At 49.7% G+C, this 25,486-nt stretch overlaps 1 pseudogene; it reads left to right on the top strand.

Annotated features, from left to right (window-relative positions):
* Positions 1-25,486, top strand: part of LOC135553895 (RNA binding protein fox-1 homolog 1-like) — a 136,471-nt pseudogene that overhangs the window by 11,842 nt on the left and 99,143 nt on the right.

Raw genomic sequence — 25,486 nt, 5'->3', positions numbered from 1 at the left:
GCCTCTCTCTAACTCAATTCAATTCAATTCAATTCAAGGGCTTTATTGGCATGGGAAACATGTGTTAACATTGCCAAAGCAAGTAAGGTAGATAATATATAAAGTGAATATGTTAAGTTTTGAAATAAACAATAAAAATTAACAGTAAACATCACACATACAGAAGTTTCGAAACAATAAAGACATTAAAATGTCATATTATATATATACAGTGTTTTAACAATGTACAAATGGTAAAGGACACAAGATAAAATAAATAAGCATAGATATGGGTTGTATTTACAATGGTGTGTGTTCTTCACTGGTTGCCCTTTTCTCGTGGCAACAGGTCACAAATCTTGCTGCTCTGATGACACACTGTGGAATTTCACCCAGTAGATATGGGAGTTTTTCAAAAATTTTTTCGGGCTTTGTGGATCTGTGTAATCTGGTAAATATGTCTCTCTAATATGGTCATACATTGGGCAGGAGGTTAGGAAGTGCAGCTCAGTTTCCACCTCATTTTGTGGGCAGTGAGCACATAGCCTGTCTTCTCTTGAGAGCCATGTCTGCCTCGGCGGCCTTTCTCAATATAAGGCTATGCTCACTGAATCTATACATAGAGACAGTCAAAGCTTTCCTTAAGTTTGGGTCAGTCACAGTGGTCAGGTATTCTGCTGCTGTGTAGCTCACTGTTTAAGGCCAAATAGCATTCTAGTTCATTCTGTTTTTTGTCAATTCTTTCCAAAGTGTCATGGAATTATCTTTTGTTTTCTCATGATTTGATTGGGTCTAATTGTGTTGCTGTCCTGAGGCTCTGTAGGGTGTGTTTGTGAACAGAGCCCCAGGACCAGCTTGTTAGGGGACTCTTCTCCACGTTCATCTCTTGTTTAAAACAACTGTAGGTGATGGCTTTGTTATGGAAGGTTTGAATCTCCTTTTGATGGCATAAAAGACCCTTCTTGCCTTGACTCTCAGATCGTTCACAGCTTTGCCCAAGTTACCAAAGAGCTGTGCTTAGGCACCAGAAATGTATAGTTTTTTTGTGTGCTCCAGGCTGGGAAGGTGTCTGATGGGTTAATATTTGTGGTCCTGGCGACTGGACCTTTTTGGAACACCATTATTTTGGTCTTACTGAGACTTATTGTCAGGGCCCAGGTCTGCCTCTCTCTTTCTCTTTCATTTCAAGGGGAGTTATTGTCATGGGAAACGTGTTAACATCGCCAAAGGAATTGAGGTAGATAATATATAAAGTGAAATAAACAAATGAAAATGAACAGTAAACATTACACTCTGTTTTTATAGAATAAAGACATTACAAATGTCACATTATGTGTATATATACAGTGTTGTAATAATGTACAAATGGTTAACAAATGGTCTCTCTCTTTCTGTCTCTACCTGCTTGTTATAGCATGTCATTTAGTGGTTGCCACATCACTGTTTAAACCTTACCAGCCCACTGTGACATGGGTAACTAATGGAGGTGTGTGTTCACCAGCCCACTGTGACATGGGTAACTAATGGAGGTGTGTGTTCACCAGCCCACTGTGACATGGGTAACTAATGGAGGTGTGTGTTCACCAGCCCACTGTGAATGGAGGTGTGTGTGTTCATGCCCACTGGACATGGGTAACTAATAGAGGTGTGTGTTCACCAGCCCACTGTGACATGGGTAACTAATGGAGGTGTGTGTTCACCAGCCCACTGTGACATGGGTAACTAATGGAGGTGTGTGTTCACCAGCACACTGTAACATGGGTAACTAATGGAGGTGTGTGTTCACCAACCCACTGTGACATGGGTAACTAATGGAGGTGTGTTCACCAGAACACTGTAACATGGGTAACTAATGTAGGTGTGTTTTCTTGTTCAAGCGAAATGCAGAAAGACTTTTACATTATTAATGTTTTTATGCGGAGATGGAAAAGTTGATTTGGACTTCAAAGTCTGTGTGTTTATGTTTGTGTGTGCTTGTTACGAATTCCTTTTGGCCCGACAGTCTAGGGGGGATGGTAATGAGACCCGTAACATAACTCATGCAAATTATTATTGTGACAAAGTAAAAGTGTGAACGAAATAACCACGACAACAGAAATCTACCGTCAAACTCCAGGTTTATTTATAAACACACGGTAATGGGGGAGCAGGAAAAGGGGCTGAGCTGGACCCAAGGAAAGAAACAATAAGTATTCAAAAACACCCCTAAGCTAGACTAGCCTACTTTAACAACAGCTAACTAACTAACCAAAATACAGTGGGTGGTCCGCCCAGTTCTAACTAGTGTATTTAACAAAGTTCACCTACGGGTAGTGTATGCCCATGGGCGACTTGTCTTGGTTTCCCACTTTTCCACCAGCAACAAACAAACACCATAACCAAAAATCAATACTCACAGGTGATGACAAAGTGCTATGAGGTGCTTAAACAAAAGAGAGGTTACGACACAAAGCGAGAGTGAAACACAGAGACCTACAGACATGACATTTACAGAGAGATTGAGCTCTAGAACAAACAAATGATGGGGTTTTAAACCATGGGGAAGGAACTGTGATGGGTTAGGAAATAGGAGGAGGTGTGTCTTCTAAATGATGATTGATTGTTGACTGATTGGGGAGTGATGATTTTCACCTGTGAGGGGAGAAGGAGAGAAAAGAAACACACACACAGGATAACTGTATCCGTAACAGTGCTCTTGGTATCAATGACTCACTCCTCCCTCCCTCATCACCCCTCCCTCTTCACCCCTCCCTCCCTCTCTCCCTCCTCACCCCTCCCTCCATCACCCCTCACTCCCTCTCTCCCTCCATCACCCCTCCCTCCCACTTCCCTCCGCCGCCGCCGCACCCCCTCCCCTCCACTCTCTCCTCCCTCACCCCTCCTCCATCACCCCTCCCTCCCCCTCATCAACCCTGCCTCCCTCACCCCTCCCTCCTCATCACCCCTCCCTCCCTCTCCCCCTCCTCACCCCTCCCTCCCTCCTCCCCTCCATCACCCCTCCCTCCCTCTCCCTCCCACCCTCCCTCCATCACCCCTCCCTCCCCCTCTCCCCTCCTCACCCCTCCCTCCATCACCCCTCCCTCCATCACCCCCCTCCCTCCCTCTCTCCCTCCATCACCCCTCCCTCCTCACCCCCTCCCTCCCTCTCCCTCCTCACCCCTCCCTCCATCACCCCTCCCTCCATCTCCCCTCCCCCTCCCTCCTCACCCCTCCCTCCCTCTCTCCCTCCATCACCCATCCCCCTCCATCACCCCTCCCTCCCTCTCTCCCTCCCTCACCCCTCCCCTCCCTCACCCCTCCCTCCATCACCCCTCCCTCTCCCCTCCTCACCCCTCCCTCCATCACCCCTCCCTCCCTCATCAACCCTGCCTCCATCATCACCCATCCCTCCCTCCTCCCTCATCACCCCTCCCTCCCTCCCCCCCCCCCTCCCTCCATCACCCCTCCCTCCCTCACCCCTCCCTCCCTCCCTCACCCCTCCCACCGCCTCCCTCCCTCTCCCTCCCCCTCTCTCCTCCCACCCCTCCTCCATCCCCCTCCTCCCCCCTCCCTCTCCCCCTCCCTCCATCACCCCCCCTCCATCACCCCTCCCTCCATCCCCCTCCCTCTCCCTCCTCACCCCCTCCCCTCCCTCCTCCCTCCTCACCCCTCCCCCTCATCACCCTCCCTCCCTCCCTCCTCACCCCTCCCTCCATCACCCCTCCCTCCATCACCCTCCCTCCATCCTCCCCCTCCCTCTCTCCCTCCTCACCCCTCCCTCCATCACCCCTCCCTCCATCACCCCTCCCTCCCTCCCTCTCCCCCCCTCCCTCCTCACCCCTCCCTCCATCACCCCTCCCCCCTCTCTCCCCCTCCATCACCCCCCTCCCTCCATCCCCTCCCCTCACACCCTCCCTCCATCTCCCTCCATCTCCCTCCATCACCCCTCCTCCCTCCTCCCTCCTCACCCCTCCCTCCATCACCCCTCCCTCCCTCCCTCCATCACCCCTCCCTCCATCCCCTCCCCTCCCCATCACCCCTCCCTCCATCACCCCTCCCTCCATCTCCCTCCATCACCCCTCCCTCCATCTCCTCCATCACCCCTCCCTCCATCACCCCTCTCCCTCTCTCCCTCCATCACCCCTCCCTCTCTCCCTCCTCATCACTCCCTCCTCCTCCTCCCTCCCTCCATCGCCCCTCCCTCACCCCCCCTCCATCACCCCTCCCTCCTCCCTCCTCACCCCTCCCTCCATCACCCCGCCTCGCCCCTCCCACCCCTCACCCCTCTCCCTCCTCCACCCCCCTCCGCCCTCCATCACCCATCCCCTCCCTCCTCTCCTCCTCACCCCCTCCCTCCATCACCCCTCCCTCCTCCCTCCCACCCTCCCCCCTCCCTCTCCGCCCCCCATCCCTTATCACCCATCCTCCCTCTCTCCCTCACCCCCCCCCCTCTCTCCCCTCCTCACCCTCCCTCCATCACCCCTCCCTCCTCACCCTCCCTCCCTCCCTCCTCCCTCCCCTCCTCCCTCTCTCCCTCCCTCACCCCTCCCTCCACCCTCCCTCCCTCTCTCCCTCCTCACCCCTCCCCTCATCACCCCTCCCTCCTCCCTCCTCCCCCTCCCTCCATCACCCTCCCTCTCTCCCTCCATCCCCTCCCTCCCTCATCACTCCTCCTCCCTCTCCCCCTCCTCACCCCTCCCTCCATCACCTCCATCACCCCTCCCTCCATCACTCCCCCTCCCTCCCTCCTCCATCACCCCTCCCTCCTCACCCCTCCCTCATCACCCTCCCTCCCTCTCTCCCCCTCACCCTCCCTCCCTCCCTCCCTCCTCACCTCCCTCATCACCCCTCCCTCTCTCCCCTCCATCACCCATCCCTCCCTCTCCCCTCCCTCCCTCCATCACCCTCCCTCCTCCATCACCCCTCCCTCCCTCCCCCTCCTCCCCCTCCCTCCTCCCTCCCCTCACCCCTCCCTCATCACCCCTTCCCTCCTCTCCCTCCTCCCTCATCCCTCCCTCTCTCCCTCCCTCACCCCTCCTCCCTCATCACCCCTCCCTCCCTCTCTCCCTCCATCACCCATCCCTCCCTCCCTCATCCTCTCCATCCCTCTTCCTCTCTCCTCCATCACCCCTCCCTCCATCACCCCTCCCTCCCTCTCCCTCCATCACCCCTCCCTCCACCCTCCCTCCCTCACCCCCTCCCTCATCACATCACCCCTCCCTCCCCTCCCCTCTCCCTCCATCACCCCTCCCTCCATCACCCCTCCTCCATCACTCCCTCCATCCCCCCTCCCTCCCTCCATCACCCCTCCTCCCCTCCTCCCTCCCTCACCCCCCCTCCATCACCCCTCCCTCCTCCCCCCTCCCTCCCTCCCTCCTCCATCACCCCCTCCTCTCCCTCCATCACCCCTCCCTCCTCCCCTTCTCACCCCTCCCTCCATCACCCCTCCCTCCCTCTCTCCTCTCCTCCCCTCCCTCCATCACCCCTCCCTCCATCACCCCTCCTCCATCCCCCTCTCTCCCCTCTCTCCCTCCTCACCCCTCCCTCCATCACCCATCACCCCTCCCTCCATCACCCCTCCCCTCCCTCTCCGCCCTCCATCTCCCTCCATCACCCATCCCTCCCTCCATCACCCTCCTCCATCACCCTAGCCTTGATTCAGACCTGGAGAGAAACCAGTCTCCATCTAGCCCCGATTCAGACCTGGAGAGAGACCAGTCTCCATCTAGCCCTGATTCAGACCTGGAGAGAAACCAGTCTCCATCTAGCCCTGATTCAGACCTGGAGAGAGACCAGTCTCTGTCTAACCCTGACCCAGACCTGGAGAGACCAGTCTCCATCTAGCCCCAATTCAGACCTGGAGAGAGACCAGTCTCCATCTCGCACTGATTCAGACCTGGGGAGAAACCAGTCTCCATCTAGCCCTGATTCAGACCTGGAGAGAGACCAGTCTCTGTCTAACCCTGACCCAGACCTGAGAGAGACCCGTCTCTGTCTAGCCCTGATTCAGACCTGGAGAGAGACCAGTCTCTGTCTAACCCTGACCCAGACCTGGAGAGAGACCAGTCTCTGTCTTACCCTGACCCAGACCTGGAGAGAGACCATTCTCTGTCTAACCCTGACCTATGAATATCAAAGAATGTATGGACAGAACAGACAAATGAGAAAGATTGAAAAAGAGAGTTTAAAGAGAGTCAAGGAGAATGGGAGAGAGAAAGAGAGACAATGAGAATGGGAGAGAGACAAGGAGAATGGGAGAGAGACGAGGAGAATGGGAGAGAGACAAGGAGAGTGGGAGAGAGACAATGAGAATGGGAGAGAGACAAGGAGAATGGGAGAGAGTCAAGGAGAATGGGAGAGAGACGAGGAGAATGGGAGAGAGACAAGGAGAATGGGAGAGAGACGAGGAGAATGGGAGAGAGACAAGGAGAGGGGAGAGAGACAAGGAGAGTGGGAGAGAGACAAGGAGAATGGGAGAGAGACAAGGAGAATGGGAGAGAGTCAAGGAGAGTGGGAGAGAGACAAGGAGAGTGGGAGAGAGACAAGGATAATGGGAGAGAGACAAGGAGAATGGGAGAGAGAGTCAAGGAGATTGGGAGAGAGACGAGGAGAATGGGAGAGAGACGAGGAGAATGGGAGAGAGACGAGGAGAATGGGAGAGAGACAAGGAGAGTGGGAGAGAGACAAGGAGAGTGGGAGAGAGACGAGGAGAATGGGAGAGACGAGGGAGAGTGGGAGAGAGACAAGGAGAATGGGAGAGAGACAAGGAGAATGGGAGAGAGTCAAGGAGAATGGGAGAGAGACGAGGAGAATGGGAGAGAGACGAGGAGAATGGGAGAGAGGAGAATGGGGAGGAGACAAGAAGTGGGAGAGAGACAAGGAGAGTGGGAGAGAGACAAGGAGAATGGGAGAGAGACAAGGAGAATGGAAGGAGTGTCAAGGAGAATGGGAGAGAGTCAGGAGAATGGGAGAGAGTCAGAGAATGGGAGAGAGTCGAGGAGAATGGGAGAGAGTCGAGGAGAATGGGAGAGAGTCGAGGAGAATGGGAGAGAGACGAGGAGAATGGGAGAGAGACGAGGAGAATGGGAGAGAGACGAGGAGAATGGGAGAGAGTCGAGGAGAATGGGAGAGAGACGAGGAAAATGGGAGAGAGACGAGGAGAATGGGAGAGAGACGAGGAGAATGGGAGAGAGACAAGGAGGATGGGAGAGAGTCAAGGAGGATGGGAGAGAGTCAAGGAGAATGGGAGAGAGACGAGGAGAATGGGAGAGAGACAAGGAGAATGGGAGAGAGACGAGGAGAATGGGAGAGAGAGACAAGGAGAGTGGGAGAGAGACAAGGAGAATGGGAGAGAGACAAGGAGAATGGGAGAGAGTCAAGGAGAGTGGGAGAGAGACAAGGAGAATGGGAGAGAGACAAGGAGAATGGGAGAGAGTCAAGGAGATTGGGAGAGAGACGAGGAGAATGGGAGAGAGACGAGGGAGAATGGGAGAGACGAGGAGAGTGGGAGAGAGACAAGGAGAGTGGGAGAGAGACGAGGAGAGTGGGAGAGAGACGAGGAGAATGGGAGAGAGACAAGGAGAGGGAGAGAGACGAGGAGAATGGGAGAGAGACGAGGAGAATGGGAGAGAGTCAAGGAGAATGGGAGAGAGACAAGGAGAGTGGGAGAGAGACAAGGATAATGGGAGAGAGACAAGGAGAATGGGAGAGAGTCGAGGAGATTGGGAGAGAGACGAGGAGAATGGGAGAGAGACGAGGAGAATGGGAGAGAGACGAGGAGAATGGGGAGAGAGACAAGGAGAGTGGGAGAGAGACAAGGAGAGTGGGAGAGAGACGAGGAGAATGGGAGAGAGACGAGGAGAGTGGGAGAGACAAGGAGAAATGGGAGAGAGACAAGGAGAATGGGAGAGAGTCAAGGAGAAATGGGAGAGAGACGAGGAGAATGGGAGAGAGACAAGGAGAATGGGAGAGAGACGAGGAGAATGGGAGAGAGACAAGGAGAGTGGGAGAGAGACAAGGAGAGTGGGAGAGAGACAAGGAGAATGGGAGAGAGACAAGGAGAATGGGAGAGAGTCAAGGAGAATGGGAGAGAGTCGAGAGAATGGGAGAGAGACAAGGATAATGGGAGAAGACAAGGGAAGACAAGGAGAATGAGAGAGTCGAGAGAGTCGGAGAGAATGGGAGAGAGACGAGGAGAATGGGAGAGAGACGAGGAGAATGGGAGAGAGACGAGGAGAATGGGAGAGAGACAAGGAGAGTGGGAGAGAGACAAGGAGAGTGGGAGAGAGACAAGGAGAATGGGAGAGAGACAAGGAGAGGGGGAGAGAGACAAGGAGAATGGGAGAGAGACAAGGAGAATGGGAGAGAGTCGAGGAGAATGGGAGAGAGACGAGGAGAATGGGAGAGAGACGAGGAGAATGGGAGAGAGACGAGGAGAAATGGGAGAGAGACAAGGAGAGTGGAGAGAGACAAGGAGAGTGGGAGAGAGACAAGGAGAATGGGAGAGAGACAAGAGAATGGGAGAGAGTCAATGAGAATGGGAGAGAGACAAGGAGAATGGGAGAGAGTCGAGGAGAATGGGAGAGAGTCGAGGAGAATGGGAGAGAGACGAGGAGAATGGGAGAGAGACGAGGAGAAATGGAGAGAGACGAGGAGAGTGGGAGAGAGACAAGGAGAGTGAGGGAGAGAGACAAGGAGAATGGGAGAGAGCCAGGAGAATGAGAATGGGAGAGAGAGAGTCGAGGAGAATGGGAGAGAGTCGAGGAGAATGGGAGAGAGTCAAGGAGAATGGGAGAGAGTCGAGGAGAATGGGAGAGAGACGAGGAGAATGGGAGAGAGACGAGGAGAATGGGAGAGAGACGAGGAGAATGGGAGAGAGTCGAGGGGAATGGGAGAGAGACGAGGAGAATGGGAGAGAGACAAGGAGAATGGGAGAGAGACGAGGAGAATGGGAGAGAGACAAGGAGAATGGGAGAGAGTCAAGGAGGATGGGAGAGAGTCAAGGAGAATGGGAGAGAGACGAGGGAGAATGGGAGAGAGACAAGGAGAATGGGAGAGAGACAAGGGGAGAATGGGAGAGAGACAAGGAGAATGGGAGAGAGTCAAGAGGGGGAATGGGAGAGAGTCAAGGAGAATGGGAGAGAGTCAAGGAGAATGGGAGAGAGTCGAGGAGAATGGGAGAGAGACGAGGAGAATGGGAGAGAGACAAGGAGAATGGGAGAGAGACGAGGAGAATGGGAGAGAGACAAGGAGAGTGGGAGAGAGACAAGGAGAGTGGGAGAGAGACAAGGAGAATGGGAGAGAGTCAAGGAGAATTGGGAGAGAGACAAGGAGAGTGGGAGAGAGACAAGGAGAATGGGAGAGAGACAAAGAGAATGGGAGAGAGTCAAGGAGAATGGGAGAGAGTCAAGGAGAATGGGAGAGAGTCAAGGAGAATGGGAGAGAGACAAGGAGAATGGGAGAGAGACAAGGAGAGACACAGAGAAAGGGAGAGAGAAAGAGAGACAAGGAGAAATGGGAGAGAGAAATAGAGAAGGAGAAATAGAGACAAGGAGAAATGGGAGAGAGAAATAGAGAAGGAGAAATAGAGACAAGGAGAAATGGGAGAGAGAAATAGAAAGGAGAAATAGAGAAGGAGAAATAGAGAGAAATAGAGAAGGAGAAATAAGGGAGAAATGGGAGAGAGAAATAGAGAAGGAGAAATAGAGACAAGGAGAAATGGGAGAGAGAAATAGAGAAGGAGAAATAGAGACAAGGAGAAATGGGAGAGAGAAATAGAGAAAGGAGAAATGGGAGAGACAAGGAGAAATGGGAGAGAGAAATAGAGACAAGGAGAAATGGGAGAGAGAAATAGAGACAAGGAGAAATGGGAGAGAGAAATAGAGACAAGGAGAAATGGAGAGAGAACATTATGGAACACCCCTTTCAGTTGCCTCCTCCACTTTCTAGAACACTCCTCTCCCTCCCTCCCTTCACTCCTCTCCCCCTTCACCCTCCCTCCCTCACTCCTCTCCATTCCCTCCCTTCACTCCTCTCCCTCCCTCCCTTCACTCCTCTCCCTCCCTCCCTTCACTCCTCTCCCTCCCTCCCTTCACTCCTCTCCCTCCCTTCACTCCTCTCCCTCCCTCCCTTCACTCCTCTCCCCTCCCTCCCTTCACTCCTCTCCCTCCTTCACTCCTCTCCCTCCCTTCACTCCTCTCCCTCCCTCCCTTCACTCCTCTCCCTCCCTCCCTTCACTCCTCTCTCCCTCCCTCCCTTCACTCCTCTCCCTCCTCCCTTCACTCCTCCCCTCCCATCACTCTTCCCCTCCCTCCTTCACTCCTCTCCCTCCCTCCCTTCACTCCTCTCCCTCCCTCCCATCACTCCTCTCCCTCCCTCCCTTCACTCCTCTCCCTCCCTCCCTTCACTCCTCTCCCTCCCTCCCTTCACTCCTTTCCCTCCCTCCCTTCACTCCTCTCCCCCTCCCTTCACTCTTCTCCCTCCCTCCCTTCACTCCTCTCCCTCCCTCCCTTCACTCCTCTCCCTCCCTCCCTTCACTCCTCTCCCTTCTCCCTTCCCACTCCTCTCTCCCTCCCTTCACTCCTCTCTCCCTCCCTTTACTCCCCTCTCCCTCCCTCCCTTCACTCCTCTCCCTCCCTCCCTTCACTCCTCTCCCTCCCTTCCCCTTCCTCCCCCTTCACTCCTCTCCCTCCCTCCCTTCACTCCTCTCCCTCCCTTCACTCCTCTCCCTCCCTTCACTCCTCTCCCTCCCTCCCTTCACTCCTCTCCCCCCCCCCTTCCTTCACTCCCCTCCCTCCCTTCACTCCTCTCCCTCCCTCCCCTTCACTCCCCTCCCTCCCTTCCCCTTCACTCCTCTCCCTCCCTCCCTTCACTCCTCTCCCTCCCTCCCTTCACTCCTCTCCCTCCCCCTTCCTTCACTCCCCTCCCTCCCTTCACTCCTCTCCCTCCCTCCCTTCACTCCCTCCCTCCCTCCCTTCACTCCTCTCCCTCCCTCCCTTCACTCCTCTCCCCCTCCCTTCAATCTTCTCCCCCTCCCTTCACTCCTCTCCCTCCCTCCCCTTCACTCCTCCCCCTCCCTCCCCTTCACTCCTCTCCCTCCCTCCCTTCACTCCTCTCCCTCCCTCCCTTCACTCCTCTCCCTCCCTCCCTTCACTCCTCTCCCCCCTCCCTCCACTCTTCTCCCTCCCTCCCTTCACTCCTCTCCTCCCTCCCTTCACTCCTCTCCCCTCCCTCCCTTCACTCCTCTCCCCTCCCTTCACTCTTCTCCTTCCCTTCACTCCTCTCCCTCCCTTCACTCTTCTCCTTCCCTTCACTCCTCTCCTCCCTTCACTCCTCTCCCTCCCTCCCTTCACTCTTCTCCCTCCCTCCCTTCACTACTCTCCTCCCTTCACTCTTCTCCATCCCACTCACACACACGCACACACTGAACACACCCACTGAACACACACACACACACACACACACACACGGGAACAGCGCCCCATCCATAATTGATGCTAGCTGTGGGCAGGCAGATGCTGGAGGCAGGAGGAAGAAGGGAGGAAGAAGGGAGGGAAGGAGGGAGAGCAGCTGGATGTGTTTATGGAGGAGAAAAAGGAAGGCAAGATGGTGGAGCAGGTATTTTCTTCTTCTTTTGCTTAGTCAGCGTAGTCTTCTATTTTCACTCTGTTTCCACTCTTTTGCTTACCAGCGTAGTCCTCTATTTTCTCTCTGTTTCCACTCTCTTTTGCTTACCAGCGTAGTCCTCTATTTTCTCTCTGTTTCAACTCTCTTTTGTGCTGCAACTGCAGAGTAGAGCGGGTGCAGGGTGTGTGAGTGTGAGTGTGTGTTTGCGTGTGTGTGTGTGTGTGTTTGTGTTTGTTTGTTTGTGTGTGAGAGCTTGCTTTGAAGTGGTGTGTGTGTGCGTGTGAACTTGCTTTGATGTGGTGTGTGTTTGTGTTTGTGTGTGTGCGAGTCTAAACTTGCTGTGAATTGGTGTGTGTGTGTGTGTGTGTGTGTGTGTGTGTGTGTGTGTGTGTGTGTGTGTGTGTGTGTGTGTGTGTGTGTGTGTGTGTGTGTGTGAACTTGCTGTGTTGTGGTGTGTGTGTGTGTGTGTGTGTGTGTGTGTGTGTGTGTGTGTGTGTGTGTGTGTGTGTGTGTGTGTGTGTGTGTGTGTGTGTGTGTGTGTGTGAACTTGCGTGTGTGTGTGTGTGTGTGTGAACTTGCTGTGAAGTGGTGTGTGTGTGTGTGTGTGTGTGTGTGTGTGTGTGTGTGTGTGTGTGTGTGTGTGTGTGTGTGTGTGTGTGTGTGTGTGTGTGTGTGTGTGTGTGTGTGTGTGTGTTTGTGTGTGTGTGTTTATGTGTGTGTTTTTGTGTGTGTTTATGTGTGTGTGTGTGTGTGTGTGTGTGTGTGTGTGTGTGTGTGTGTCTGTGTGTGAGAGTCATAAAGAAAGAGGCAGCTCCTCAGCAACTGTTTCACAGACATCATTATTCAGGAGCTGTTCACCCCTCTTTCTCTCTCTTTTCTTCTCTCCCTTCTCTCTCCCTCTCCCTTTCATTTTATCGCCCTCTCCTTCTCCCTTTCTGTCTCTTTCTCCCTCTCTCTTCCTCTCCTTCTCCTCTCTCCCTCTCTCTCCTTCCCGCTGTCTCAGTGTGTCTCTGGTCTCTGCTAGGGCTGTGGTTCAGCATGTGTGTGTGTGTTGTCTTTAGATGAATGTATTCTGTCTAAAACCAGCTACTGCAGAGAGCATGGAGCAGTTAACTCTCTGTTACTACTGGATACTGTTTAGAGAGAGACGGAGGGGGGAGAGAGAGAGAGAGACAGAGGGAGAGAGAGAGAGACACAGAGAGAGAGAGAGAGAGAGAGAGAGACACAGAGAGAGAGAGAGAGAGAGAGAGAGAGAGAGAGAGAGAGAGAGAGAGAGAGAGAGAGGGGGGGGGAGTGACCGCAGACTCAACATTAGTAGGTCCTTGACTACTGAAATGACATCCTTCACAACTGTAGACTGAACCTCCATCTCAAATTACATCCTTCACAACTGTAGACTAAACCTCCATCTCAAATTACATCCTTCACTACTGTAGACTACTGAACCTCCATCTCAAATGACATCCTCACAACTGTAGACTAATCCTCCATCTCAAATTACATCCTTCACTACTGTAGACTGAACCTCCGTCTCAAATTACATCCTTCACTACTGTAGACTGAACCTCTGTCTCAAATTACATCCTTCACTACTGTAGACTGAGCCTCCATCTCAAATTACATCCTTCACTACTGTAGACTGAACCTCCATCTCAAATTACATCCTTCACTACTGTAGACTGAACCTCCATCTCAAATGACATCCTTCACATCCTTCGTCTCAAATGACATCCTTCACATCCTTCGTCTTGTATTCTGCCACTACATGGCTCTTCATGGCTGAAGTGTAAATAGAGCACTGGAAACAACATAGGAAACCACATTGTGAAGAGGAATGTGTAAGTCTCATAGAGAAATATATAACATCTGACTGCTGTTGGTCACAGAGAGATATAACATCTGACTGCTGTGGGTCACAGAGAGATATAACATCTGACTGCTGTGGGTCACAGAGAGAGATATAACATCTAACTGCTGTGGGTCACAGAGAGATATAACATCTAACTGCTGTGGGTCACAGACAGATATAACATCTGACTGCTGTGGGTCACAGAGAGATATATAACATCTAACTGCTGTGGGTCACAGAGAGATATAACATCTGACTGCTGTGGGTCACAGAGAGATATAACATCTGACTGCTGTGGGTCACAGAGAGATATAACATCTGACTGCTGTGGGTCACAGAGAGATATAACATCTGACTGCTGTTGGTCACAGAGAGATATAACAGCTGACTGCTGTGGGTCACAGAGAGATATAACATCTGACTACTGTGGGTCACAGAGAGATATAACATCTGACTGCTGTGGGTCACAGAGAGAGATATAACATCTGACTGCTGTGGGTCACAGAGAGATATAACATCTGACTGCTGTGGGTCACAGAGAGATATAACATCTGACTGCTGTGGGTCACAGAGAGATATAACATCTGACTGCTGTGGGTCACAGAGAGAGATATAACATCTGACTGCTGTGGGTCACAGAGCGAGATATAACATCTGACTGCTGTGGGTCACAGAGAGATATAACATCTGACTGCTGTGGGTCACAGAGCGAGATATAACATCTGACTGCTGTGGGTCACAGAGAGAGATATAACATCTGACTGCTGTGGGTCACAGAGAGAGATATAACATCTGACTGCTGTTGGTCAGAGAGAGATATAACATCTGACTGCTGTGGGTCACAGAGAGAGATATAACATCTGACTGCTGTGGGTCACAGAGAGATATAACATCTGACTGCTGTGGGTCACAGAGAGATATAACATCTGACTGATGTGGGTCACAGAGAGAGATATAACATCTGACTGCTGTGGGTCACAGAGAGAGATATAACATCTGACTGCTGTGGGTCACAGAGAGAGATATAACATCTGACTGCTGTGGGTCACAGAGAGATATAACATCTGACTGCTGTGGGTCACAGAGAGATATAACATCTGACTGCTGTGGGTCACAGAGAGATATAACATCTGACTGCTGTGGGTCACAGAGAAAATGAGCTTTCACTTTTTAGGCATCCCTTGCACTTCAGATTATAAAGCACACACACGCATGCACTTACACACAATAAAAACACACACACACAGGGAGGGAAGGAGGGAGGGAGGGAGGGAGGGAGGGAGGGAGGGAGGGAGGGAGGGAGGGAGGGAGGGAGGGAGGGAGGGAGGGAGGGAGGGAGGGAGGGAGGGAGGGAGGGAGGGAGGGAGGGAGGGAGGGAGGGAGGGAGGGAGGGAGGGAGGGAGGGGGGGGGTAAAGGACACTTTTGTATTTAAATACCTAAATGTTTTCCCTTCAACTGGTTAAAGAGATATTCTCTTTGTGTGTGTGTGTGTGTGTGTGTGTGTGTGAGTGTATGAGTGTGTGAGTGTGTGTGTGTGTGTGTGTGTGTGTGTGTGTGTGTGTGTGTGTGTGTGTGTGTGTGTGTGTGTGTGTGTGTGTGTGTGTGTGTGTGTGTGTGTGTGTGATTTCTCCAGCTCACTGCCACGTAAAGCATATTTCAGGCCTCCAAATGTGGTTCTCATTAGATGCACACCAGAGCGTTTAGCTAAGTCTGACTGTCTGCCATACCCCTCTCTCTCTCTCTCTCTCTCTCTCTCTCTCTCTCTTTCTTCTCTCTTTCCTTGGGGTTTTGTCTGCTACATAAGTACTGTTATACTCACAGACATGATTCAAACAGTTTTAGTAACTTCAGAGTGTTTTCTATCCAATTCTACTAATAATATGCAAATCTCATCTTCTGGGGATGAGTAGCAGGCAGTTGAATTTGGGCATGCATTTGATCCGGACGTGAAAATACTGCCCCCTGTCACCCAGAAGTTAACCAGTAGCTCCGAACACGGTCCCGTAATGCCTCCACTCTTCTGCTTCTCTTGTCTCATGTGCCAAACACGTCCAATAACGTCCTATTGAGGGGCGGCAGTGTAGCCTAGTGGTTAGAGCGTTGGACTAGAAACCGAAAGGTTGCAAGTTCAAAAACCCCAAGCTGACAAGGTACAAAATCTGTCATTCTGCACCTGAACAGGCAGTTAACCCACTGTTCCCAGGCCGTCATTGAAAATAAGAATTTGCTCTTAACTGACTTGCCTGGTTAAATAAAGGTAAAAATTGGGTCGCTCCACAGGATTACCATGAGGGTGGTAAGTAGTTCATTTGTAATTTGACACCAGTCATGGACCATATTTTCACTATCAACAGACTCAACATTGACCCATTTCTCAACTTTATATTATTTGAATTAATTATTAACGGAATAATCAAATTTCATTATTTGATTATTTGATTATTCGATTGTACCTTTAATAATTGAGTCATAATAATAAAGTCTGTCCCTTCAAAAGTAAACGGTTGTTCATTTACCGGACAGCGGGTGTGATTGGGACCAGGTCGCTATTCAACAAGACTTTGCCCATGTACTGCAAGGCATCAGACTTGGACAACCCTGCTTTAGCAGTTTGATCACTGACAGATTTATTTAAAGAAGCCTGCTAGTATAATAGATGGTGGTGTGAGAGAAGCCTGCTAGTATAATAGATGGTGGTGTGAGAGAAGCCTGCAAGTAAAATAGATGGTGGTGTGAGAGAAGCCTGCTAGTATAGTAGATGGTGGTGTGAGAGAAGCCTGCTAGTAAAATAGATGGTGGTGTGAGAGAAGCCTGCTAGTAAAATAGATGGTGGTGTGAGAGAAGCCTGCTAGTATAATAGATGGTGGTGTGAGAGAAGCCTGCTAGTATAATAGATGGTGGTGTGAGAGAAGCCTGCTAGTAAAATAGATGGTGGTGTGAGAGAAGCCTGCTAGTAAAATAGATGGTGGTGTGAGAGAAGCCTGCTAGTAAAATAGATGGTGGTGTGAAAGAAGCCTGCTAGTATAATAGATGGTGGTGTGAGAGAAGCCTGCTAGTATAATAGATGGTGGTGTGAGAGAAGCCTGCTAGTAAAATAGATGGTGGTGTGAGAGAAGCCTGCTAGTAAAATAGATGGTGGTGTGAGAGAAGCCTGCTAGTAAAATAGATGGTGGTGTGAGAGAAGCCTGCTAGTAAAATAGATGGTGGTGTGAGAGAAGCCTGCTAGTATAATAGATGGTGGTGTGAGAGAAGCCTGCTAGTATAATAGATGGTGGTGTGAGAGAAGCCTGCTAGTAAAATAGATGGTGGTGTGAGAGAAGCCTGCTAGTATAATAGATGGTGGTGTGAGAGAAGCCTGCTAGTATAATAGATGGTGGTGTGAGAGAAGCCTGCTAGTAAAATAGATGGTGGTGTGAGAGAAGCCTGCTAGTATAATAGATGGTAGTGTGAGAGAAGCCTGCTAGTATAATAGATGGTGGTGTGAGAGAAGCCTGCTAGTATAGTAGATGGTGGTGTGAGAGAAGCCTGCTAGTAAAATAGATGGTGGTGTGTGAGAAGCCTGCTAGTAAAATACATGGTGGTGTGAGAGAAGCCTGCTAGTAAAATAGATGGTGGTGTGAGAGAAGCCTGCTAGTAAAATAGATGGTGGTGTGAAAGAAGCCTGCTAGTATAATAGATGGTGGTGTGAGAGAAGCCTGCTAGTATAATAGATGGTGGTGTGAGAGAAGCCTGCTAGTAAAATAGATGGTGGTGTGAGAGAAGCCTGCTAGTAAAATAGATGGTGGTGTGAGAGAAGCCTGCTAGTAAAATAGATGGTGGTGTGAGAGAAGCCTGCTAGTAAAATAGATGGTGGTGTGAGAGAAGCCTGCTAGTATAATAGATGGTGGTGTGAGAGAAGCCTGCTAGTATAATAGATGGTGGTGTGAGAGAAGCCTGCTAGTAAAATAGATGGTGGTGTGAGAGAAGCCTGCTAGTATAATAGATGGTGGTGTGAGAGAAGCCTGCTAGTATAATAGATGGTGGTGTGAGAGAAGCCTGCTAGTAAAATAGATGGTGGTGTGAGAGAAGCCTGCTAGTATAATAGATGGTAGTGTGAGAGAAGCCTGCTAGTATAATAGATGGTGGTGTGAGAGAAGCCTGCTAGTATAGTAGATGGTGGTGTGAGAGAAGCCTGCTAGTAAAATAGATGGTGGTGTGTGAGAAGCCTGCTAGTAAAATACATGGTGGTGTGAGAGAAGCCTGCTAGTAAAATAGATGGTGGTGTGTGAGAAGCCTGCTAGTATAATAGATGGTGGTGTGTGAGAAGCCTGCTAGTATAATAGATGGTGGTGTGAGAGAAGCCTGCTAGTATAGTAGATGGTGGTGTGAGAGAAGCCTGCTAGTATAATAGATGGTGGTGTGAGAGAAGCCTGCTAGTATAATAGATGGTGGTGTGAGAGAAGCCTGCTAGTATAATAGATGGTGGTGTGAGAGAAGCCTGCTAGTATAATAGATGGTGGTGTGTGAGAAGCCTGCTAGTCTAATAGATGGTGGTGTGAGAGAAGCCTGCTAGTATAATAGATGGTGGTGTGAGAGAAGCCTGCTAGTATAATAGATGGTGGTGTGTGAGAAGCCTGCTAGTCTAATAGATGGTGGTGTGAGAGAAGCCTGCTAGTATAATAGATGGTGGTGTGAGAGAAGCCTGCTAGTAAAATAGATGGTGGTGTGAGAGAAGCCTGCTAGTATAATAGATGGTAGTGTGAGAGAAGCCTGCTAGTATAATAGATGGTGGTGTGAGAGAAGCCTGCTAGTATAGTAGATGGTGGTGTGAGAGAAGCCTGCTAGTAAAATAGATGGTGGTGTGTGAGAAGCCTGCTAGTAAAATACATGGTGGTGTGAGAGAAGCCTGCTAGTAAAATAGATGGTGGTGTGTGAGAAGCCTGCTAGTATAATAGATGGTGGTGTGTGAGAAGCCTGCTAGTATAATAGATGGTGGTGTGAGAGAAGCCTGCTAGTATAGTAGATGGTGGTGTGAGAGAAGCCTGCTAGTATAATAGATGGTGGTGTGAGAGAAGCCTGCTAGTATAATAGATGGTGGTGTGAGAGAAGCCTGCTAGTATAATAGATGGTGGTGTGAGAGAAGCCTGCTAGTAAAATAGATGGTGGTGTGAAAGAAGCCTGCTAGTAAAATAGATGGTGGTGTGAGAGAAGCCTGCTAGTAAAATAGATGGTGGTGTGAAAGAAGCCTGCTAGTAAAATAGATGGTGGTGTGAGAGAAGCCTGCTAGTATAATAGATGGTGGTGTGAGAGAAGCCTGCTAGTATAATAGATGGTGGTGTGAGAGAAGCCTGCTAGTATAATAGATGGTGGTGTGAGAGAAGCCTGCTAGTATAATAGATGGTGGTGTGTGAGAAGCCTGCTAGTCTAATAGATGGTGGTGTGAGAGAAGCCTGCTAGTATAATAGATGGTGGTGTGAGAGAAGCCTGCTAGTATAATAGATGGTGGTGTGTGAGAAGCCTGCTAGTCTAATAGATGGTGGTGTGAGAGAAGCCTGCTAGTATAATAGATGGTGGTGTGAGAGAAGCCTGCTAGTAAAATAGATGGTGGTGTGAGAGAAGCCTGCTAGTATAATAGATGGTAGTGTGAGAGAAGCCTGCTAGTATAATAGATGGTGGTGTGAGAGAAGCCTGCTAGTATAGTAGATGGTGGTGAGAGAAGCCTGCTAGTATAATAGATGGTGGTGTGAGAGAAGCCTGCTAGTATAATAGATGGTGGTGTGAGAGAAGCCTGCTAGTATAATAGATGGTGGTGTGAGAGAAGCCTGCTAGTAAAATAGATGGTGGTGTGAAAGAAGCCTGCTAGTAAAATAGATGGTGGTGTGAGAGAAGCCTGCTAGTAAAATAGATGGTGGTGTGAAAGAAGCCTGCTAGTAAAATAGATGGTGGTGTGAGAGAAGCCTGCTAGTATAATAGATGGTGGTGTGAGAGAAGCCTGCTAGTATAATAGATGGTGGTGTGAGAGAAGCCTGCTAGTATAATAGATGGTGGTGTGAGAGAAGCCTGCTAGTATAATAGATGGTGGTGTGTGAGAAGCCTGCTAGTCTAATAGATGGTGGTGTGAGAGAAGCCTGCTAGTATAATAGATGGTGGTGTGAGAGAAGCCTGCTAGTATAATAGATGGTGGTGTGTGAGAAGCCTGCTAGTCTAATAGATGGTGGTGTGAGAGAAGCCTGCTAGTATAATAGATGGTGGTGTGAGAGAAGCCTGCTAGTAAAATAGATGGTGGTGTGAGAGAAGCCTGCTAGTATAATAGATGGTAGTGTGAGAGAAGCCTGCTAGTATAATAGATGGTGGTGTGAGAGAAGCCTGCTAGTATAGTAGATGGTGGTGTGAGAGAAGCCTGCTAGTAAAATAGATGGTGGTGTGTGAGAAGCCTGCTAGTAAAATACATGGTGGTGTGAGAGAAGCCTGCTAGTAAAATAGATGGTGGTGTGTGAGAAGCCTGCTAGTATAATAGATGGTGGTGTGTGAGAAGCCTGCTAGTATAATAGATGGTGGTGTGAGAGAAGCCTGCTAGTATAGTAGATGGTGGTGTGAGAGAAGCCTGCTAGTATAATAGATGGTGGTGTGAGAGAAGCCTGCTAGTATAATAGATGGTGGTGTGAGAGAAGCCTGCTAGTATAATAGATGGTGGTGTGAGAGAAGCCTGCTAGTAAAATAGATGGTGGTGTGAAAGAAGCCTGCTAGTAAAATAGATGGTGGTGTGAGAGAAGCCTGCTAGTAAAATAGATGGTGGTGTGAAAGAAGCCTGCTAGTAAAATAGATGGTGGTGTGAGAGAAGCCTGCTAGTATAATAGATGGTGGTGTGAGAGAAGCCTGCTAGTATAATAGATGGTGGTGTGAGAGAAGCCTGCTAGTATAATAGATGGTGGTGTGAGAAAGCCTGCTAGTATAATAGATGGTGGTGTGTGAGAAGCCTGCTAGTCTAATAGATGGTGGTGTGAGAGAAGCCTGCTAGTATAATAGATGGTGGTGTGAGAGAAGCCTGCTAGTATAATAGATGGTGGTGTGTGAGAAGCCTGCTAGTCTAATAGATGGTGGTGTGAGAGAAGCCTGCTAGTATAATAGATGGTGGTGTGAGAGAAGCCTGCTAGTATAATAGATGGTGGTGTGAGAGAAGCCTGCTAGTATAATAGATGGTGGTGTGAAAGAAGTGAACTATATAGGGAATAAGGTGCTTTTGTTTAATGGACAAATCATTCACTAAACCCTAAACTAAATCTTGCAATACATAATGTGGAAATTGAGCTAGTTGAGGTGACTTAACTGCTTGGAAGAGCCGGAGCGGGTTTTAACAAGGACACAATTTACAGAGTAGTGCCACACACACACACACACACACACACACACACACACACACACACACACACACACACACACACACACACACACACACACACACACACACACACACACACACACACACACAGGTGAAAGTGTTTGCATTGTGCTAATGCTTCTTGGTATTTTAATTGGGACCCTTCTGGAGCTGGCTGCTGTAGTACTCAGAGAGGCTTCGTCTTGGGAGTGTGTGTAGTGATGAATGAACGGAGTGTGTCTGAGCATCCACAGTAGTTATTGGTTTGTCATGCTACAAATCACTATGAGACTGACTGACTGATTGGTTGGTTGACTGGCTTATTGATTGACTGTATTGCTGTCCGACTGACTGGTTGGTTAGCTGGCTGGTTGGTTGACTGACTGACTGACTGGTTGGCTAGTTAGCCGGTTGGTTGACTGACTTATTGATTGACTGTATTGCTGTCCGACTGACTGGTTGGTTCGCTGGCTGGTTGGTTGACTGACTGACTGACTGACTGGTTGGCTAGTTAGCCGGTTGGTTGACTGACTTATTGATTGACTGTATTGCTGTCCGACTGACTGGTTGGTTAGCTGGCTGGTTGGTTGACTGACTGACTGACTGGTTGGCTAGTTAGCCGGTTGGTTGACTGACTTATTGATTGACTGTATTGCTGTCCGACTGACTGGTTGGTTAGCTGGCTGGTTGGTTGACTGACTGACTGACTGGTTGGCTAGTTAGCCGGTTGGTTGACTGACTTATTGATTGACTGTATTGCTGTCCGACTGACTGGTTGGTTAGCTGGCTGGTTGGTTGACTGACTGACTGACTGACTGGTTGGCTAGTTAGCCGGTTGGTTGACTGACTTATTGATTGACTGTATTGCTGTCCGACTGACTGGTTGGTTAGCTGGCTGGTTGGTTGACTGACTGACTGACTGACTGGTTGGCTAGTTAGCGGTTGGTTGACTGACTTATTGATTGACTGTATTGCTGTCCGACTGACTGGTTGGTTAGCTGGCTGGTTGGTTGACTGACTGACTGACTGGTTGGCTAGTTAGCCGGTTGGTTGACTGACTTATTGATTGACTGTATTGCTGTCCGACTGACTGGTTGGTTAGCTGGCTGGTTGGTTGACTGACTGACTGACTGGTTGGCTAGTTAGCCGGTTGGTTGACTGACTTATTGATTGACTGTATTGCTGTCCGACTGACTGGTTGGTTAGCTGGCTGGTTGGTTGACTGACTGACTGACTGGTTGGCTAGTTAGCCGGTTGGTTGACTGACTTATTGATTGACTGTATTGCTGTCCGACTGACTGGTTGGTTAGCTGGCTGATTGGTTGACTGACTGACTGACTGGTTGGCTAGTTAGCCGGTTGGTTGACTGACTTATTGATTGACTGTATTGCTGTCCGACTGACTGGTTGGTTAGCTGGCTGGTTGGTTGACTGACTGACTGACTGACTGGTTGGCTAGTTAGCCGGTTGGTTGACTGACTTATTGATTGACTGTATTGCTGTCCGACTGACTGGTTGGTTAGCTGGCTGGTTGGTTGACTGACTGACTGACTGGTTGGCTAGTTAGCCGGCTGGTTGACTGACTTATTGATTGACAGTATTGCTGTCCGACTGACTGGTTGGTTAGCTGGCTGGTTGGTTGACTGACTGACTGACTGGTTGGCTAGTTAGCCGGCTGGTTGACTGACTTATTGATTGACAGTATTGCTGTCCGACTGACTGGTTGGCTGGCTGGTTGGTTGACTGACTGACTGACTGGTTGGCTAGTTAGCCGGTTGGTTGACTGACTGACTGACTGGTTGGCTAGTTAGCCGGTTGGTTGACTGACTTATTGATTGACTGTATTGCTGTCCGACTGACTGATTGGTTAGCTGGCTGGTTGGTTGACTGACTGACTGACTGGTTGGCTAGTTAGCCGGTTGGTTGACTGACTTATTGATTGACTGTATTGCTGTCCGACTGACTGATTGGTTAGCTGGCTGGTTGGTTGACTGACTGACTGGTTGGCTAGTTAGCCGGCTGGTTGACTGACTTATTGATTGACAGTATTGCTGTCCGACTGACTGATTGGTTAGCTGGCTGGTTGGTTGACTGACTGACTGGCTGGTTGGTTGACTGGCTGGTTGACTTACTGACCTGGCTGGCTGGTTGACTTACTGACCTGGCTGGCTGGTTGGTTGACTGGCTGGCTGGTTGACTGGCTGGCTGGCTGGCTGGTTGACTTACTGACCTGGCTGGCTGGTTGGTTGACTGGCTGGCTGGTTTACTGGCTGGTTGACTTACTGACCTGGCTGGCTGGTTGGTTGACTGGCTGGCTGGTTGACTGGCTGGTTGACTTACTGACCTGACTGGCTGGTTGGTTGGTTGACTGGCTGGTTGACTTACTGACCTGACTGGCTGGCTGGTTGGTTGACTGGCTGGTTGCCTCACTGACTGGCTGGCTGGTTGACTTACTGACTGGCTGAATGAATGGATGACTGACTGGCTGGTTGACTGACTGGCTGACTGAATGAATGGATGACTGACTGGCTGGTTGACTTACTGACTGGCTGAATGAATGGATGACTGACTGGCTGGTTGACTGACTGGCTGACTGAATGGATGACTGAATGGATGACTGACTGGCTGGCTGGCTGGTTGACTTACTGGCTGGCTGGCTGGTTGACTTACTGGCTGGCTGGCTGGTTGACTTACTGGCTGGTTGGTTGACTGGCTGACTTTTTTGTATTAATTGTTCAATCTGGTCTGGTACTAACTCTCTCCCCCTCTCTCCCTCCTCTCCCCCTGCAGGGTAACCAGGAGGCCCCTCCCCTTCCAGACTCCAGGACTCAGCCGTACCCCTCCGCCCAATTTGCCCCCCTCAGAACGGCCTGCCCGCTGAGTTCACCGCCTCACACCCCCCACCCTGCGCCCCCGTCTACACAGGACAGCCCCCGTCAGCGAACACCCCCTCAACATGTACCCCACTTCACAGAACCACAGTGAACAGAGTGGACAGGACACCAGCATACAGACTGTCTCAGCCACAGCCACAGTGAGACATCTCTACTTCATTACAACATCTTGAATATATACTGTTACTGTATATATATTACTGTTATAGATTACCAAATCAAATCAAATCACAATTTATTCGTCACATACACATGGTTAGCAGATGTTAATGCGAGTGTAGTGAAATGCTTGTGCTTCTAGTTCCGACAATGCAGTAATAAGCAACAAGTAATCTAACTAACAATTCCTAAACTACTACCTTATACACACAAGTTTAAGGGGTTATAGAATATGTACATAAAGATATATGAATGAGTGATGGTACAGAGCAGCATAGGCAAGATACAGTAGATGGTATCGAGTACAGTATATACATATGAGGTGAGTATGTAAACAAAGTGGCATAGTTAAAGTGGCTAGTGATACATGTATTACATAAAGATGCAGTAGATGATATAGAGTACAGTATATACGTATACATATGAGATGAATAATGTAGGGTATGTAAACATTATATTAGGTAGCATTGTTTAAAGTGGCTAGTGATATATTTTACATCCTTTCCCATCAATTCCCATTATTAAAGTGGCTGGAGTTGAGTCAGTGTGTTGGCAGCAGCCACTCAATGTTAGTGGTTGCTGTTTAACAGTCTGATGGCCTTGAGATAGAAGCTGTTTTTCAGTCTCTCGGTCCCAGCTTTGATGCATCTGTACTGACCTCGCCTTCTGTACGATAGCGGGGTGAACAGGCAGTGGCTCGGGTGGTTGTTGTCCTTGATGATCTTTATGGCCTTCCTGTGACATCGGGTGGTGTAGGTGTCCTGGAGGGCAGGTAGTTTGCCCCCGGTGATGTGTTGTGCAGACCTCACTACCCTCTGGAGAGCCTTACGGTTGTGGGTGGAGCAGTTGCCGTACCAGGCGGTGATAAAGCCCGACAGGATGCTCTCGATTGTGCATCTGTAGAAGTTTGTGAGTGCTTTTGGTGACAAGCCGAATTTCTTCAGCCTCCTGAGGTTGAAGAGGCGCTGCTGCGCCTTCTTCACGATGCTGTCTGTATGGGTGGACCAATTCAGTTTGTCTGTGATGTGTACGGTTATATATTACTGTTATATATTACTATTTTATACAACAGGTGGGTCTAATCCTGAATGCTGATTGGTTAGCACTGGCAAAATCTATAATTTTAAAATGCCCATTTATTCTGTTCCATCTGACTGCGCAATCCACTAACTCATCAGCCCAGCCAGGCAATTTATAAACTTGATCTGCACTATAAAAGGCATCTGGACATTATCTCACATTTCTTTAAGACTAACATATAGTTTTCAACAGCGGAGATTTATATCAACCTTGCTGTCTGTCTCTCTGACATTTACAACATTGTTTCAATATTTAAATTCGATCTCCAGCTGTCGCATAGTAATGAATGTGTCGGGAGTCGGGACGAGACCCGCGGGCAGGCAGCGTTTCTCAGCCAGTCGATGTCATGAATCAGATGGCATCATCTTTTCATCTTTATGGAAACAAACAAAGAAATGGAAAAGGAAAAAGGGGTCAAACAAAATGAAGTGCAGCTCGTTTACAGTGTTTCCTGTTTCAGCTTGAAGTGGTTGTTGTTGTTGTTGTTGGCTTTTCTTTCCTCGTTGTTATGGATGTATCCATATCAATGTCACTAGAAAACAGCCTATTCAGCTGCTTTGCTGT

The sequence above is a fragment of the Oncorhynchus masou genome, chromosome 14 (genome assembly GCF_036934945.1).
Source record: "Oncorhynchus masou masou isolate Uvic2021 chromosome 14, UVic_Omas_1.1, whole genome shotgun sequence".
NCBI lineage: Eukaryota > Metazoa > Chordata > Actinopteri > Salmoniformes > Salmonidae > Oncorhynchus > Oncorhynchus masou.
Note: the sequence above shows the minus strand (reverse complement) of the source record. Positions and strands in the feature narration are given on the sequence as shown.